The 17,109-nt window shown below is 40.3% G+C and overlaps 1 protein-coding gene across 5 annotated transcripts in view; it reads right to left on the bottom strand.

Moving 5' to 3' along the window:
- FOXP1 (forkhead box P1) overlaps positions 1-17,109 on the bottom strand; it is a 632,214-nt gene that overhangs the window by 514,705 nt on the left and 100,400 nt on the right. The gene's annotated exons all lie outside the window — the stretch shown is intronic.

A 17,109-nucleotide genomic window follows, 5' to 3' on the forward strand; every position in this document is an offset into this window, starting at 1 on the left:
ATCCCATTCACCACCCTTTCATCATTGCCATGGATCACCTCTATAACCTTTCCCAAATCCCTCCCCTTTCCTTGTTTTCACCCTGGGGCCTGGACAAGTCACTGGCCCTGACTCTTTGCACGGACTCTCATTAATATGTCCTGAATCATGCAAGGCTTTTAAGAACAACACTTCACTGCTGACACAAGCATCAGTGTGAAAGGAGAAGCATCAGACGACTCCACTTGACTGAAGATCTGAAAGAGAAAAAGGAGCAGGACCATGCTGGCATGTAGGTGCTTGGGCAGGACACAAAAGGTATCTCAGGAGTCACTCTCCGGAATGAGAATTTAGACCCAGGGATGCTTGAGGCCTGTGGAGTACTTCCAACTCAGAGCAATTCCACTGGCACTGGGTGTTGGCTTGTAAATGGCAATATCCAAATCAGAGAGGAAATGACAGTACATTCCAAGCAAAATGGCACACATTTAGACCGACTGAGAAAATAACAATAAAAGTGCAAATTTATTCTGCATGTGTGATCATGATTATCATTACATCAAGTTCCATATATGCCCAGCCAGAATAAATATTAACCCATTTTATAAATGACTTTATACTGCATTTGTGGATACAGCTCCACCCAAACCCAAAACAACACTGTTTCCATAGTAACCAACAGATTTCAAAGAAGGAAAAAGGAGGGGAAGACTTCAGAACGGATAGCAATCAAATAAAATAGCCAGCATCAACAAAGTATGTCAGCATTATTTAAAACACACAGGACCATTCTATAGTTTAATCTCTTTCCCAGAAAACCACCCCTTCTAAGTCACCTTCTTGTAAAGCCAGTCTTCCCTCAAAGACATAATTGCAAAATTGTTTCCATTTTCATAGAGGAAAGAAGCAAATTTCTTGAGTCATTCCTGGGATCCAAATGGGAGTATGATGAAGAAAATAACATCTACTAAGTGACTTAGTGCACACAGAAATTCACATTGATTACCAATTGGTAATTATGAAATCTTGGCTGGGCTTTGATGATCATATTAGAGTGTCTATTTTCTTGCTGAATGTAATGAGAGAGGAAAAGAAGTAAAAGCCAAAATGGAAAGCCAGGGAGCTAAAAACCATAAAAACTGCAGACCACCCTCAACTGAAAGCCAGATTTTTCACTGGAACTTTCTCAAATATCAGTTCCCCCCCAGTGAATTTTGCACACAGATGATGTGCAGTAGCTCTCCACATCCCTGCAAGTTCTTTGGTCTTATGCCTCTAGATAAAATTCAAAGCAACACCTACAAGCAGCATCCTGTCTATAGGACAGAAATGGCCTCATGTGGGGTAATCTATGAACTCTAAAGACTCACAGCCCTGGTGATCTCTCTCCTCTCGCTTTCCAACTGCCTCCTGATTTCAAAATATTGCAGATAAAATAAAATATTAATAAAATAAAATTAATAAAAATAAAATATTCATAAGACATAAAAAAGGAATTTTGAGTCTCTGGCTCCTACTGTCCTTCAGAAAGAAGTTCTAAAGTAATTTATTAATGTGTTCTCTCCTGCATTCTAGCTGTGTGACCGTGGGTAAGTTATTTAACATCTCCTTAACCTTCCTGGGCCTGTTTCTTCACCTGTAAAACAGGAACGATACCAGCATCTACCGTATAGAGTTGTTATACAGATAAAATGAGTTAACTTGTACAAAGAGCTTAGTGGAATACCTAATACACAGCTAAGAGAATGTGTGTTACTATTATTGTTATTCATAAGTAATTCTTCTTTCTTAATGACTTAAGTCAAATCCTGATGGCTTTCCTTAGAAAACAACGTTTGAGGCCGGGCGTGGTGGCTTATGCCTGTAATCCCAGCACTTTGGGAGGCCGAGGCGGGCAGATCACGAGGTCAGGAGATCGAGACCACGGTGAAACCTCGTCTCTACTAAAAATACAAAAAATTAGCCAGACGCAGTGGCAGGCGCCTATAGTCCCAGCTACTTGGGAGGCTGAGACAGGAGAATGGCGTGAACCTGGGAGGCGGAGCTTGCAGTGAGCCGAGATTGCCCCACTACACTCTAGCCTGGGTGACAGAGCGAGACTCCGTCTCCAAAAAAAAAAAAAAAAAAAGAAAACAATATTTGAGGCCGGTGCGGTGGCTGACACCTTTAATGCCAGCACTTTGTGAGGCCGAGGAGGGCAGATTGCCTGAGCTCTGGAGTTCGAGACCAGCCTGGGCAATATGGTGAAACCCCATCTCTACCAAATATACAAGAAATTAGCCTAATGTGGTGTGCACTCCTGTAGTCCCAGCTATTCGGGAGGCTGAGGCATGAGAATTGCTTGAACCCGGAGGCAGAGGTTGCAGTGAGCGGAGATCACGCCACTGTCCTCCAGCCTGGGCAACAAAGCAACACTCTGTCTCCAGAAAAAAAAGAAAGAAAGAAAGAAAACACTCAATATCGCAGAGAGAAATACTGCTGAACTAGGAGATCTCATAAACTTCAACTATACAGTGTATCAACTAGTCTTGAATGGCATAAGCTTCTGAGACAGACAGAACTGGATCTGAATGGTACCTGTGTGCACATGACCATGAGTCTGTCCCTTAACCTTCCTAAGCCTCAGCTTCCTACCTCTACAATGGGAGCAGTTAGAGAGTGACCACCTAAAGACTTGTGGCAAGGGTAAGTGGGAGAATGCCTGTATAGCATTTCACAAAGAATCTCCTACATTAAATATTAAATACATGTTGACCATTATTATTCTGTTTCCTTGCTTGGACAAAACATTGATTCAACAACTATTTATTGCATCCTATTGTGTGCTAGATGGTTAAAAAAATTGATGTGGTCTGCACTCTTACGAAGTTTACACCTCAAAGGAGAAAAGCTTACATTGAATAAACATACACAAATATACATATTGAATTATATATAAATTATATGTTATAATAAACACACTTTTACGTTTATTATAATAAACATACGCCAAAAATATTTAATTATATATACAATTATAAACTCTGACAAGTGTTATAAAGGAAAGGCACAGGGTGAATGAACTCAGGTTTCTCAATGGGAATATTAGGTCACATTTTTAAGATTTTTCTACTGTACCTAATATAATGCAAAAATGGTATATCCCACCAATAATCACCCAGAGTACAAATGAACGTTTTGAGTATACACCTTCTAGTCATTTCCACAGAAGATTAAAAACAACCGCAGGGCCTTCCTTTCAGGCAAAACTATAACAACGTTCCATTCTTTCCAACCCAGATGGAACGCAGGCTAAGTTTATGTTTACAGCAGACATGCAAATTGAAACACTCGTGATAGAAAAGAATAAAAAGGTAGAAATGAGACAGTCCACCCTGAAAGCCATACCTTCAAGGACCCCACATGTGTTGTTTCTGTGTTTCTTTATGAATCATCAATATCTAAAGAATCATATAATCCTGGAATACAGCGGCAGCTTTACCATGTTCTCAGGTGAATAAAACGATAACTCCATGTTCTGATGATTCAAAGTGGTTCCATCTGATCAGACCAAGAAAGACCCAGCAGCATAACACCAGGTGACTCCCAGGTTTAAAGATTTATCTGAATTTGTTCTACAGCCCTACTGGGAGAGGTTCCCTGTACTTCTTCCTCCAGTTTGCCTAATGGTAGAAGATGTCCAAATGTAATTACATTTACATTTTATTATGAAGTCAGTGAGTCACTAAAAGTCGATGCTAGAAGGTACGTTTTATAGTTTTTCATTATGTTTTGTGTGCTTCATTGCCTTCAGGGTCATATTTTTGCCGGGGGAGGAGTTATAAGTATGGAATACTTATTTTGCAGAGGACATACCTTTTCGTCAGGGTGTTTGTTTTTACCTCCTCAGGACCACTCTCACGCTGGATGATTTGAATTCCCCTATTGAAGTGTGGTCCATCACTCTTGGTAAGCAATAAAGATTTAGACTTTCAAGACAGAAGATATAGAACTGTTCACATCCAATATACACTTGATACAAATCATACAAAAATGACTGAGCAAAAAATGAACAATCTCATGGGTCCGAGAGGATTCAGTAGAAGTTCTGAAAGTATGTAAAATTATACTTTTCCCCTTTTTTTTCTATGCTACATTTTGAATTACATTCTTCAAGTCATATTTTGGGTGTTGGTTCCACTTGCTCTGATACATGCTATTTCAATCCAATGAAGTAAAAGATGCCAAACCTGAGGGAAGACCTCTTCTTATTCTGCCCAGCATCTGGAACTTTGAAACCAGCCCAGAACTCCAACAGGAAGCCCTGGTCCAGAGAACAAATAAAAAGAGCATCCAAGCTCACCATTTGACTCCTAACAAGGCATTTTGTTAATTTTAACTATTTTAGTCCATAAGAGAAATACATGAGAATAACGGAAATGCTAGTTGGTTTTTCCCCCAAAGTGAGAAAAGAGAAAACTAGTCTACATATTAACCCCACTTCTTCAAACTCCCCAAGATATGTCTAGCTCTGCAGCTGTCATTTATGGTGTTCTTCAACCACATGCAGGCATTGCACCCCAGGGCACCTTCAATTAGTTAGTCCTTATGATGACACAGTAAGAGGGATTTTTTTAAACTTCAATTTCTCAGATGGGGAACCAAGGCTCAGTATGGCAAAATAACTTATGAAAGGGCCAGACAGCTAAAAAATAATTGAGCGAAGATTTGAATCCATAACCTGGCACCAGAGCCTGTGCCTGTAACCACCACACTCCATTAGATAAACACTGATCTGCATTTTAGGTAAGAGAATAACGTCACATGCATAGCTCATTTAACCTCACAGGCTTTCTCTGTGGGGTATACTATTATGTAACAGAGGAAAATAAAAAGAGATGTAACTGGGTGAAATAACTTACCCAGGTACACACAGCTAGGAAATGGCAGAACGAGGATTTTAAGTGAGACCTTAAATTGTGGGTTTGCAAACATCCTCCAATACTATGGCCCAATATACTCCCCTGAAATAGACTCCATCTTTGGGCTGGTAGATGAGATCGATGTGAAAACAAATGAAGAAACTGAGAGGAAGAAACAAAAATTTCCGACATTAGATCTTATTCAGAAGTGGCTCCCCTCATGTCATATGTCCTTCCTCTAGGCATTGTCAAAATATTGTCCCAAAATTTTGTGTATAGCCTTCTCACAAGTAACAAAGTGGCATGAAAAACCACCTATAACCCAAGGACTTGTTCTACAATGAAATGGCAGTCATAGATACAGCTGATGTATAACTGCCCGCCACCTCCCTGCCACCGCTCACAAATGAAAGAAAGAGAACAAAAGGAAACCAAATCAAATGTCCAACAGAAGGGAAACAGTTAACCAAATTATGGTTTAAACCAGTGATCCTCAACTGGGAGTTAGAAGGGGATCAATATTAGGAGCTGTGGGGGAGCATTTCTGCTTGTCACAATGACCTGGGGGGCATCCTACAAAATAAATACCCTGCAAGCTGTGACACACACAAAAAGAATGGTTACATCTCAAATAGTGATGATGTCCTCATAGAGAAAGACAGTAATTAATTATGAAGCCCTACATAGGTAGGAAATGTCACCTGAAAGATGCCGAACAGGCCCTGGCACAGAGTAGGCACCTAATAATATCTGTGCAATGACTTGATGATCTATTACACAGTTCATAAAAGATAATATGGCAATATGAAAATAGTTATGTTAGGGAAAGAAAGTAGGATAAAAAGTTATAAGCACAAGATAATTGCAACTATGTATTTATTTAAATTCTGTATCTAAAAAAGACTAGAAGGAAATACACTTAGATGTTTATTTTTATTGTTTCACAACAGCAAGAGAATTAGTGGCTTTTCTCTCTGTGGCTTAAGTATAGTATAACTGATAATGAAACAGTAAAAAACCTAAATCACATTTAACTGGCTAAAAGAGGCCTAGAAAAGAAGAGTAGAGTGCAACCATTCCAGAATAAATGTGATCAAGAGAAAAGAGCAAGAAGGTTTTTGAAGAAAGATAAATTATGACTGTCACCTAGGTATTTCTAGACAGATTTCTGACCCTCATCTCCAAATTCCGAGTACCCTAGTTCAGGGGTCCCCAATCCCCAGGCCACAGACTGGTGTCCGTGGCCCGTTAGAGGCCAGGCTGCACAGCAGGAGGTGAGCGTCAGGCAAGCGAGTTAAGCTTCATCTGTGTTTTCAGCTGCTCCCCATGGCTCACATCACCACCTGAGCTCCGCCTCCTGTCACATAAGCAGTGGCACTGGATTCTCATAGAAGCCCGAACCCTACTGTGAACTGCACATGTGAGGGATCAAGGTTGTGCACTCCTTATGAGAATCTAATGCCTGATGATCTGTCACTGACTCCATGAATCCCAGATGCGACCATCTAGTTGCAGGAAAACAAGCTCAGGGCTCCCACTGATTCTACATTATGGTGAGTTGTATAATTATTTCACTATATATTGCAATGTAATAATAACGGAAATAAAGTGCACAATAAATGTAATATGCTTGAATCATCCTGAAATCATCCCCTCCTCTGGTCCATGGAAAAACCGTCTCCCGTGATTCTGGTCCCTGGTACCAACAAGGCTGGAGAACCACTGCTGTAGTTTACAGTCCCTGCCCACTGAAGCCTTTCTCATGGTGTTTCCCATCTCTATTATGCACACAGCCATCCGCTGTGTCAGGCAAGCTCAAGTCTGAAGTCATGATTTTCTCTTCTCCATCCTATGGCTCCCACCTGCAGGCAGCCCTCACATCCTCTCAGCTTTCACTACAACTCCTATTCCATCTCTCCTTCCCCCAACTTCTATTTCCAACATCATCCCCCTAACCCAAGACCATTCCTCTCTCCTGGATGCTACCCCTACACCATCCTACAATTTCCTATTATGTGCAAGGAACACCCAGGCATTTTTATTAAGCAGGTAAGATACTCAAACTCCATGATTAAAATGTTCAGTGGAAGTAGCAACTATAATTTTTTAAGAAGTAACAATTAGCACAGAAAATAAGTTTGGTCTCAAACATTCCTACCAAAATATACCTTCATGGCAATCGGGAGAAGGAAGAGGGTGGTAAATGTCAATTCATGAGAAAGGAAGGGTCTGGAGGCACAAATCAAAGGTGACCTAAGTAGGCAGGAAGTGTCACTGTAAACGCTGAATATCTTGCATTATACACCAGCATAAATTTGGCCGTTTAAAATGTAAAAATGGGCCAGGCGCAGTGGCTTATGCCTGTAATCCCAGCACTTTGGGAGGCTGCGATGTGTGGATCACTCGAGGTCAGGAGTTCGAGCCAGCCTGGCCAACATGGTGAAACCCCATCTCTACTAAAAATACAAAAATTACCTGGTGTGGTGCTGCGCACCTGTAATCCCAGCTACTCAGGAGGCTGAGGTAGGAGAATAACTTAAAGCTGGGAGGCGGAGGTTGCAGTGAGCTGAGATCACGCCACTGCACTCTAGCCTGGAAGCAAGAATGAGGCTCCATCTCAAAAAATAAAAACAAAATGTAAAAATGATGTATTTTCCTACTAAACTCTTCAAGGAAAAAAAACCACCTCTTCATGGAGATCTACCAGAATAAATTATTCTATGGTTTGGGAATACCTTTACCATGTCATTGGGGTGCTAATGGTATACACATTCTGGTTTGGAATGCACAAGTCTACATGACAAAGTAGAACACAACCTCAAGAAAGCAGATTATCCGATAGCATTCAAAGCGAAACATAGTGATGTTAAGTGACTCTTCAACTAGATAAGTCAGTAAGTCGTCCACATAATGGAAATGACTGAAAGTGGTTTTCTCCCAATCAGGTTATAATCCATGAGGGAATCTTTATGGATGTGCTGTGTTTATAGTGGATGAAAGGAATTAATTTAGAAAGAAATCTGTCTCATGTTCTCTTTTTTAAATATGAATTCATCAAGTTTTTTTTTTTTTTTTTTTTTTTTTTTTTTTTTTTTTTTTTTTTGAGCAATGATTAAACCAAACTAGTTTGAGCCACAATTTGGTTAACTATTTTCCTTCTGTTGGCTATTTCTTCTGATTTCCTTTTGTTCTTTTTTTTTTTTTCTTTCATTTGATGGTGGAGGGAGAGGTGGTGTGCAGTTACACATCAGTTAGGTCTATGACTGCCATTTCATTGCAGAACGAGTCCTTGGGTTATGGGTAAAATTTCATGCCATTTTGTTATTGCAATGGCGCAATCTCAGCTCACTACAACCTCCGCCTTCCAGGTTCAAGCAATTCTCCTGCCTCAGCGTCCCAAGTAGCTGGGATTACAGTCACCCGCCATCATGCCTGGCTAATTTTTTTTTTGTGTGTGTGTTTTTGTAGAGGCAGGGTTTCACCATGTTGGCCAGGCTGGTCTCGAACTCCTGACCTCAGGTGATCTGCCCGCCTTGGCCTCCCAAAGTGCTGGGATTACAGGTGTGAGCCACTGCACCTGGCCACATTGATGGTTTTTTTAAATGTGTTTGTTTTTAAATTATGTTTCCTGTCCTTTGGTCTTATTCACAGTTTAATAATAACTGATTAGGTCTATGACATTCCCCAGGAAGCTTAAGCTTTAATAATCTGTTTCATTAAGAAATTACTCATCTGAAGGAAATTTATTGACACTTATCTCATTCTTCCTCTTGCTCTTGGTAAGAGACACCTTTGGTTTTCAAAGACAAATGAGAAAAGATCTTTATGTATCACCAGAGTCTTGAGCTAGTGTTGCAGATACAGCTTTCTCCCTGCCTGGCTGGTTTCCGCCATCTTTCTTTCTCTAGCAACGGGTGCACAATGAGGTGTGACACAGCGCCCCCCAGAAGATCCACCAAAAGCAGCACACAATGCTGCAGGCCTCCCGACCACCTAGCAAGTAGAAAAGTTCAAGGTGCTGGAAGTGTCCCAGTCTAGGCAGATTCTAAAATTCTGAACATAAATCCTTTCGCATTTCCATAGAATTCTTTCATCTCCATGTAGGGCTCTAATGAGCCCCAGAAACTGTAAAACTCTCATAATCAAATGCAATTGAAGCATCATAAAATGAAAAGTCTGGGAATTATGTGTACGTTGCCATGACTTAACTCATTATTCTCATTTCCTTAATAAAATATATTTTAAAATAGTTCTCTATTATTTATAGCAAAATGCAGAATTATAAAATTTTTGATTCAAATAATTACATAGGTAAGCTCGACAAAAGCAATTCTAAACTGTACAAAACCATACAACATAAAGTTAGCAAACATTTCTAATCCTTGATTTCTATTTTTCTTATGATGGTGAGCCTTGCATTCATAATGCTAGATTGAATATTAGTGCTACATCCAACTAATGTAACCATGACACTACAAAATACACACAAGCAATGCACATGACTGAAATCCTGTCAGATTATTCAAGTGACAATAGAAAAGAATATTACAAGGTTAATTTCTAATATTGAAGATTTGTATGCATACATAAAGTACCAACTGAAATAGATCTTCAGAATGAAATTTCCTCAAATGATTAAAGTAAAATGTGAAACCTCACAGTTTATACAAGATAAGAAACATTTGGCTGCAAATCGTTTTATAATTTTGCTAATTAAAAATTATCCCATTTTCACTTTGGATTCATTATAACAGAAACAGGAATAACCTTGCCATGCCAGAAACACAAGCAAATGGTTAAAGTTCTACTCTCAAAAAAATCTTTAAAAGTTGGCAAAACATTCATTAGGCTACAAATCAAAACCCGTCTGTCCTTGACATCTCTTTAATGTCTTCCAGATTCCACATCTTCTTTTTTAATCACTCACTGAATCACTCAAAAATTAAAATATGTTAAAATACCACCCATCTTGGACCTGTAGAAAAGTCCTCTGATAGAATACAACCTTCAGCCCCCTACATGAGCCATGGATCCGTAATACTACCGTCTGATTTATGTAAAGTATTCATTATATTTCACAATGAGAAAAAAAATATTCCCAGAATCATGCCTTCATCAATAAATCTGCTACATGTGAAGAATGTAAATAAATACTAAAAAGGGGCCCCCATGAACTCTCTCTTGTGAAGTTTGCCAAGTAGAAATGGGTACCACTATGAGTAAAAATAAAAATCATTTTCAAGCTTCCAAGGTGTTACTAACAAAATATGCTTAAAAAAAGAAGAATGAGAGTGGCAAGGAGGTTGACTGATGAACAAGTATTTCTCCGCAAAGCTAATGAAGGCAATGTTTACAGCCTGCACTTATTTATTTATGCTTCTCTTCCCTGAGCCCTCCATGCGCCATGGGAGTCAGTATGCATTAATGGCACTGAAAACCAGAGAACCTTCCAACTGCAAGTTACAGTAGTCGCTGTGTCAATGGAAACAATGAATCACAGACATTCAACCTGGGATGAGTTGTGGCAGCACCTTACATGTGTCACCAATGTGTCATGTGACATGGCTGTTGCCATGGTGAGGCACCATGTTCAGGAAATGTGTTAAGTCTCATAGAAGGCACCCAGCCATCCCTCAAGATACCCATGCCCAGTAACATTGTGATTGGCTTCCTCTCTGAGAATCTTGTTGAAAGGAAGGGGGTGGGAAAGTCACTTGGAGAAAGCTGAAAGAAAATGAAGTACACCATCCCCAGTGTTGTGTGTGTGGGCTCTGGCACATTGAGAATAGCAGGATCTTTAACTCAAAATTAGCTTGAATAGTTTCAATGAAATAAAAGCAGACTATCCCAAAAGGGGGAGGGGTAATTTTAACATCACTTGCACAATTTATATGCATTAAAACAAAGGATAGGGCTGGGCATGGTGGCTCACAACTGTAATCCCAGCACCTTGGGAGTCCGAGGCGGGTGGATCACCTGAGGTCAGGAGTTCAAGACCAGCCTGACCAACATGTTGAAACTCCGTCTCTACTAAAAATACACAAATTAGCCGGGCGTGGTGGCGGACGCCTATAATCCCAGCTACTCAGGAGGCTGAGGCAGTAGAATCGCTTGAACCCAGGAGGTGGAGGTTGCAATGAGCTGAGATCTCGCCATTGTGCTCCAGCCTGGCCAACAAGAGTGAAACATTGTCTCCAAAAAACCAAAAGAAAAAGAAAGAAAGAAAGAAAAAGGATAAAGCAAAAGAGACCATAAACCACATCATTTCTTGGGTAGACAGAATAGAAAAATTATAAGGATTAAGGACATGTGAACAACTAATCTTGGTTATGTTTACCAAAAAATCCTCCTCTTGAGCTTTTCTAACTGAAGTCTCCAACTTTACCCTACCACTGCTTTCATCATCTGGAAAGAGAAACAAAAACAGGAACAGGCCAGGCGTGGTGGCTCAACTTTGGAAGGATTAGGCAGGCAGATCCATGAGGTCAGGAGTTTGAGACCAGCCTGACCAACATGTTGAAACCCTGTCTCTAGTAAAAATACAAAAATCAGCTGGTGTGGTGCCGCATACCTGTAATCCCAGCTACTCAGGAGGCTAACGCAGAAGAATTGCTTGAACCCGGGAGGCAGAAGTCGCAGTAAGAGAAGATCGCGCCACTGAACTCTAGCCTGGGCAACAAAGCGAGACTGTCTCAAACAAACAAACAAAAAACAAGAAACCCCAAAACAAGAGGAACGGACTCATGATCATGAGGCTGAAATGATCTACTGCAAGCAAAGGCTTGAGCCGAGTGTCTGGCACACAGTATGCTGCTACTGAAGGCACTAGAACTGGAGTTACCACCTTTACTTCCACACAGTTACCTGGCTTGAAATGAGGAAAAGCCTATTCCAGCATACTAAAGTTTCAAGAGACAATTTGTAATTCTTTATGTGCCAGCTTCTTAGACTTAGAATTTAGGAAGTAGGTTAAGAACAGTCACAACGTTTCGTTTCCAAATGATGGAGATAGTTTTGTCAAAAAGAAGTACCCTTAAGTGAATTATATATAAATGTGGACACATCAATAAAATATATCTCTATGACTATGGGTGCTGTGGGAAACAATCCAGATGGTCACAGGGCACTCAAAATTGAAGCAAAAGAGGAACAGCTGAAGGAGCAAGAGACTTTTAACCTGGAGCAAGCTCAAGAAGATCTGCTAATTCTCCTCAAATCTTTCATAGGTTGTCATGTAGAAGAGATGGGTTTTATAGAATCCCAAGTACCAAACCAGAGTGAGAAGCCCTTGTATGGTAGATTTGAGTCTAGTGTAAGAAAGAACTTCCTAGCCCTAACAGCTGGCCACACATATAATGGTCTTTCCAAAGGACAGAAATTGACCATCTCTCAGGTTGTTGAAATGCAGTGTGGAAGTTCATGTAGTGGTAATCAGGCCTCAAAGACTGAGGCACAAGGTATAAGGAGGGCAGGCACTATGCTTCATTCTTTTTTTGAGCACAGAATGTGTAAGTCTTTGAATGTGTATGATGCATACCACTACAATACATTGATAGATACACATATATATATACACAAAAAAGTTCACATCCTAGAGAAATGAGGGCAAATTTGCTGTAATGATCACAAATGAAACATTTTATTTAGGGTAACCTTACGGGCTAACAGCTGGCAGTAATTTACAAAAATTTACTATGTGCTAACTCTTTTCTAATGATTTATGTGTGTTAACTCATTTAAATCCCACAATCACCTATGAGTTAGGTACTATTGTTTTAAAGGTGAGGAAACTGAGGCACAGAGACATGTGCCCTACCCAAGATTATACCGTTAGTAGGTGGCAGAACCAGGATTCAAACCCAAATTGTCTGGCCAACATCCTGTGTGCATATTGCCACATGTAGATGTTGATTACACATCAAAGGTTCTACATCTTAACTTGGATCCTGGAATACATTTATTTTTCACTTAACAAAAAAGATAATTTACAAAGCTTTCAGCACAACTCTACCTTTGTTATCTCCTCTCTCCCACTTCCTACCTTTTATATTACAATGGACATTTATGTGAAATCATGATATCTGTATCTTAGGCAGTCATCTTTTCTGAATGTTTATTCTCCAACCCCAAAAACAATATTTTGGTTCATAAATTCTGACTTGGTGACAATCAGAAACTTTTTCTCTTTCATATTCAAGTCAGTTTTATCACGACACTTGATAAAAGAAATATTCCTCTAGATTATTCTTACCTTTCTTGAGAAACATCCATTTCATTTCGACTTCTTAGTGGGGTTTCCACCATCCCTTATTCTAAAGGCTCCTTGAGAATAATGCCCACAAACCTTCTTCGCACACTTTCTCTCACTCGATGCTATTTTCTACCCAGGCCTCCGTTTTATGAAAATGCCCCACTCCACAAATTCACTCTTCCCCATGTTTCCCCTGCCCTGACTTCCTCCACCTGTTTATGACACAACAGATTAAAATCTCCAGCAAACAGAGGAGGGAGGATTTGAAGCATCTTCTATCCAGAGTGTTCACATGCACATCTGATCATTCTTGTCCTCCAGAGATTTATTTAGACTCAATCAGCTGACACGCATGTGTCGCCTGCTCTCTACTCTTCCCTCATGATAAATTAAGGAACATTCAGAAGAAAAGTTCCTACTTCTAACCCTTCAATACCACCTCTAAGGGCTTTGCTGCACCCAGGTACCACTTGCACAATAATCTTTATAGTTTTCCTTAAGCTTATCAAATTTTTATTAACATTACAATAAGCAATATCATCTGAGAAGCCAGACTTGAAGTGCTAAGTCTATTTTTTGCTACAAATTTAATATATAACACATATTAAAAATAATACATAACCTTTTTTTTTGAGACGTGGTGAGTCTTGCTCAGTCGCCCAGGCTGGAGTGCAATGGCGCGGTCTCAGCTCACTGAAACCTCTGCCTCCTGGGTTCAAGCAATTCCCCTGCCTCCGCAGTAACAGGGATTACAGTTAGGGTAACTGGGATTACCAAGGAACTGGGATTACAGGTGTGCGCCACCACGCCCAGCGAATTTTTTATTTTTAGTAGAGACGGGGTTTCACCATGTTGGCCAGGCTGGTCTCGAACTCCTGACCTCAGGTGATCCACCCACCTTGGCCTCCCAAAGTGCTGGGATTACAGGCATCTGACACCACACCTGGCCTAATCATACATAACTCAAAATTTTTTTTTATGTTCATTTCTATCTTGCGGAAAATTCATCTTAAATTCCTCCACTAGTGAGATATACAACACATTTTAATAACACTGGTTAGGAAGAGACTATAGTTCTTATGCTACTTTTTTTTTTTTTTTTTTTTTTTAGACCAATGTCTGGCTCTGTCACCCAGGCTTGATGGAGTGCAGTGGCATGATCTCACCTCATGGCAAACTCCACCTCCAGGATTCAAACAATCCCCTCACCTCAGCCTCCCAAGTAGCTGGCACTACAGGTGCAAGTCACCACATCTGGCAAATTTTTTTTTATCTATCTTTTGTAGAGATGGGTTGCCCAGGCTGATCTCGACCTCCTGAGCTCAAGCAATCCACCCATCTGGTCTCCCAAAGTGCTGGGATTACAGGTGTGAGCCACCATGCCCAGCCTTACATCACTTTTCAAAGTCTACTTTTCTTCTTTGACTTGTCTTCCCTTTTTCATTTCACTCTTCACCTTGAACCTCACTTTTACATCTAGATATATTTTTGTCTTTTATTAAGTAAAGGAAGGGCCTCACTAAATTGTACTCCAAATCAATAAATAATTATGCAGAACAGCCTGCCTCAAGATAAGCATTAAATAAAAACTGATGACATTATTATTTCATCAGAAACCGAAGAGCAAGTGAGCAAGCAGAAACACCAGAGAGCGGGAACAAAGGGCTGATCCTCGCCACTGCTTCCCAATCTTCTTCCAGACTGGGGCTTGGCAAACTATAGGCGCATGGGCCACATCCAATCTGCCACCAGCGAGCTAAGAATAGTTTTTACTCTTAAAGGACTGGGGGAAAATGAAAATCCTACTACTACTTAGTGACACATGAAAATTATGTGAAATTCCAATTTCAGCGTCTGTAAATAAATCGCACTGGAACACAGCCACACCCCTTCATTTACACACCATCCATGGCTGCTTAGAAGGGACAAAGGTGAACAGTTGCAACAGACCAGGTGGCTTGCAAAGCCTAAAATGATTACTATCCGGCTCCTTACAGAAAAGATTCGCTGATCCCTGTTATAGGCAGAAATTAGACTGAGCCTCCCACCATCACACACATACACAAACTTTTTTTTAATTATAAAAGTTTTCCTAAAAACACAGTAGTAAAAAAAAATTAAAATAAAATAAAAATTTAAAAAAAGAACAGAAGGAACCTACCCCCACATTAGGACCACCATTAAAAGCTCATTTTTTGTAACCGGGGCATAGACTAGAAGCACAGACACCCACTGACTGGCCTCATTTTCCACCAGCCCGAGTTTTGGTTCCCCTAATATCTCATGCAATTCTGCAGAATATTAACCATCCTAAGCGTAAACTATCCTGATACCTCTTTAAAGCAGCAACATTATTAACAATTAAAAAGCTGCCGCCACACATACACAATAACTGTCTTATATTTTAATATGCATATCCATAGTCTGATTGTAACAGCGTGGAGAGATTGACAGGAAATGACTGAGTGTAATGGCTCCAAAGGAGACACTACATTGATCAGTAAATAATACACGTTCCTTGAAACTGTCTAACTGCATATTTACACTTGTCAACTCTCATACACTTTGATGACAGAATTCTTTTTCAAACATCTAAGTAAAAACTCTAATACTTATTTTTAAAATGCTTTTAATAATTACAAAAAGCACACTTCTAGGATATGTAAGGTTTAAATTTTACCCACCAAATAGTGCCACCTGGAGCATTCATTGCTACATCCTCAATATTCTCGATTTTATCAGGAAATGGGCAAATGTCTCAAAAAGGTTCCAATACAGTTGCAAGCAGCATATATCTAACATTTGCAAGGTGTCAAGCACTGTATTAAGGACTTTTCACAGCCAATAGTGTGGATGACACCACTGTCCCCATTTGGCAGAAGAGAAAACTGAGGCTTGGAAGGAGATGTGACATGGCCGGGGTTACGGTATTATTGAGTCCTGGGGCCAGGACCTGAGGCTATCCACTCAACTGCAGAGATGACACTCTCTCCCTAACCAGTCTAAGGGCTTGTGTCTCAGTGTGGACCTGGAAGTCTGTATTTAATCTGCTTCAGGCAGTGCTGAGATGAAACTCTGAAAAACAAAAAACGTGGAGGTAAAGAAGAAAATCTGACAGGCCCTAAATTCAGGTCTCCTCTACAGCCCTCCAAACACTGCCCACAGGAAGATTAGAAATAAAAATCTGTAACACATGTATTATAGCCCTTGGCATGTCACACATGCTCAATTATGACAACTACTATCATTTTATAAGTTAGTTGGGGAGTGCTGGTATGTCAGGTTAAAGACACTGTATCTGTATTGTCCAGTAAATTACTCCTGGACAAAATGGGCTGATGAGGTCAGCATCTCCTTGCCCTAAGAACCCGCATCAATTAAATTACACTGGCAGCTGAGGGCCAGCAGGGGTGGGGTAGAGGACAGGGGTGCAGAGGCCTGGTTCTATCTTGCCTGTGATTGGTTTATCAACCACTAGACTAGATAGTGAGCTAGATAAGCCTTCATCTCCCCAACACCCCTTTTATACAATAAAAGTGGTCAAAAATATTTAAAAGTAGAGAAAATTGTATAACAAACCCCCTTATATCCTTCATTTAGATTCTAGATTTATCAAGCTTCTGCTCCAACATTTTTTCTTATTTTCTGAAGATTCATAAAGGAACTTGCAACTGACATGTCATTTCACTCTTAGATAATTCAATATGCAATTTTTTTAAATAGGGAGAATAAAGTTCCCTTAATAATAACTGAGGCTGGAAGCGATGGCTCACGCCTGTAATCCCAGCACTTTGGGAGGCCAAGGCGGGTGGATCACCTGAGGTCAGGAGTTCAAGACCAGCCTGGCCAACATGGTGAAACCCAGTCTGTACTAAAAATACAAAAATTAGCCAGGTGTGGTGGCGGGCACCTTGAATCTCAGCTACTAGGGAGGCTGAGGCAGGAGAATCACTTGAACCTGGGAGGCAGAGGTTGCAG

This window comes from Rhinopithecus roxellana, chromosome 1, assembly GCF_007565055.1.
Source record: "Rhinopithecus roxellana isolate Shanxi Qingling chromosome 1, ASM756505v1, whole genome shotgun sequence".
Lineage (NCBI taxonomy): Eukaryota > Metazoa > Chordata > Mammalia > Primates > Cercopithecidae > Rhinopithecus > Rhinopithecus roxellana.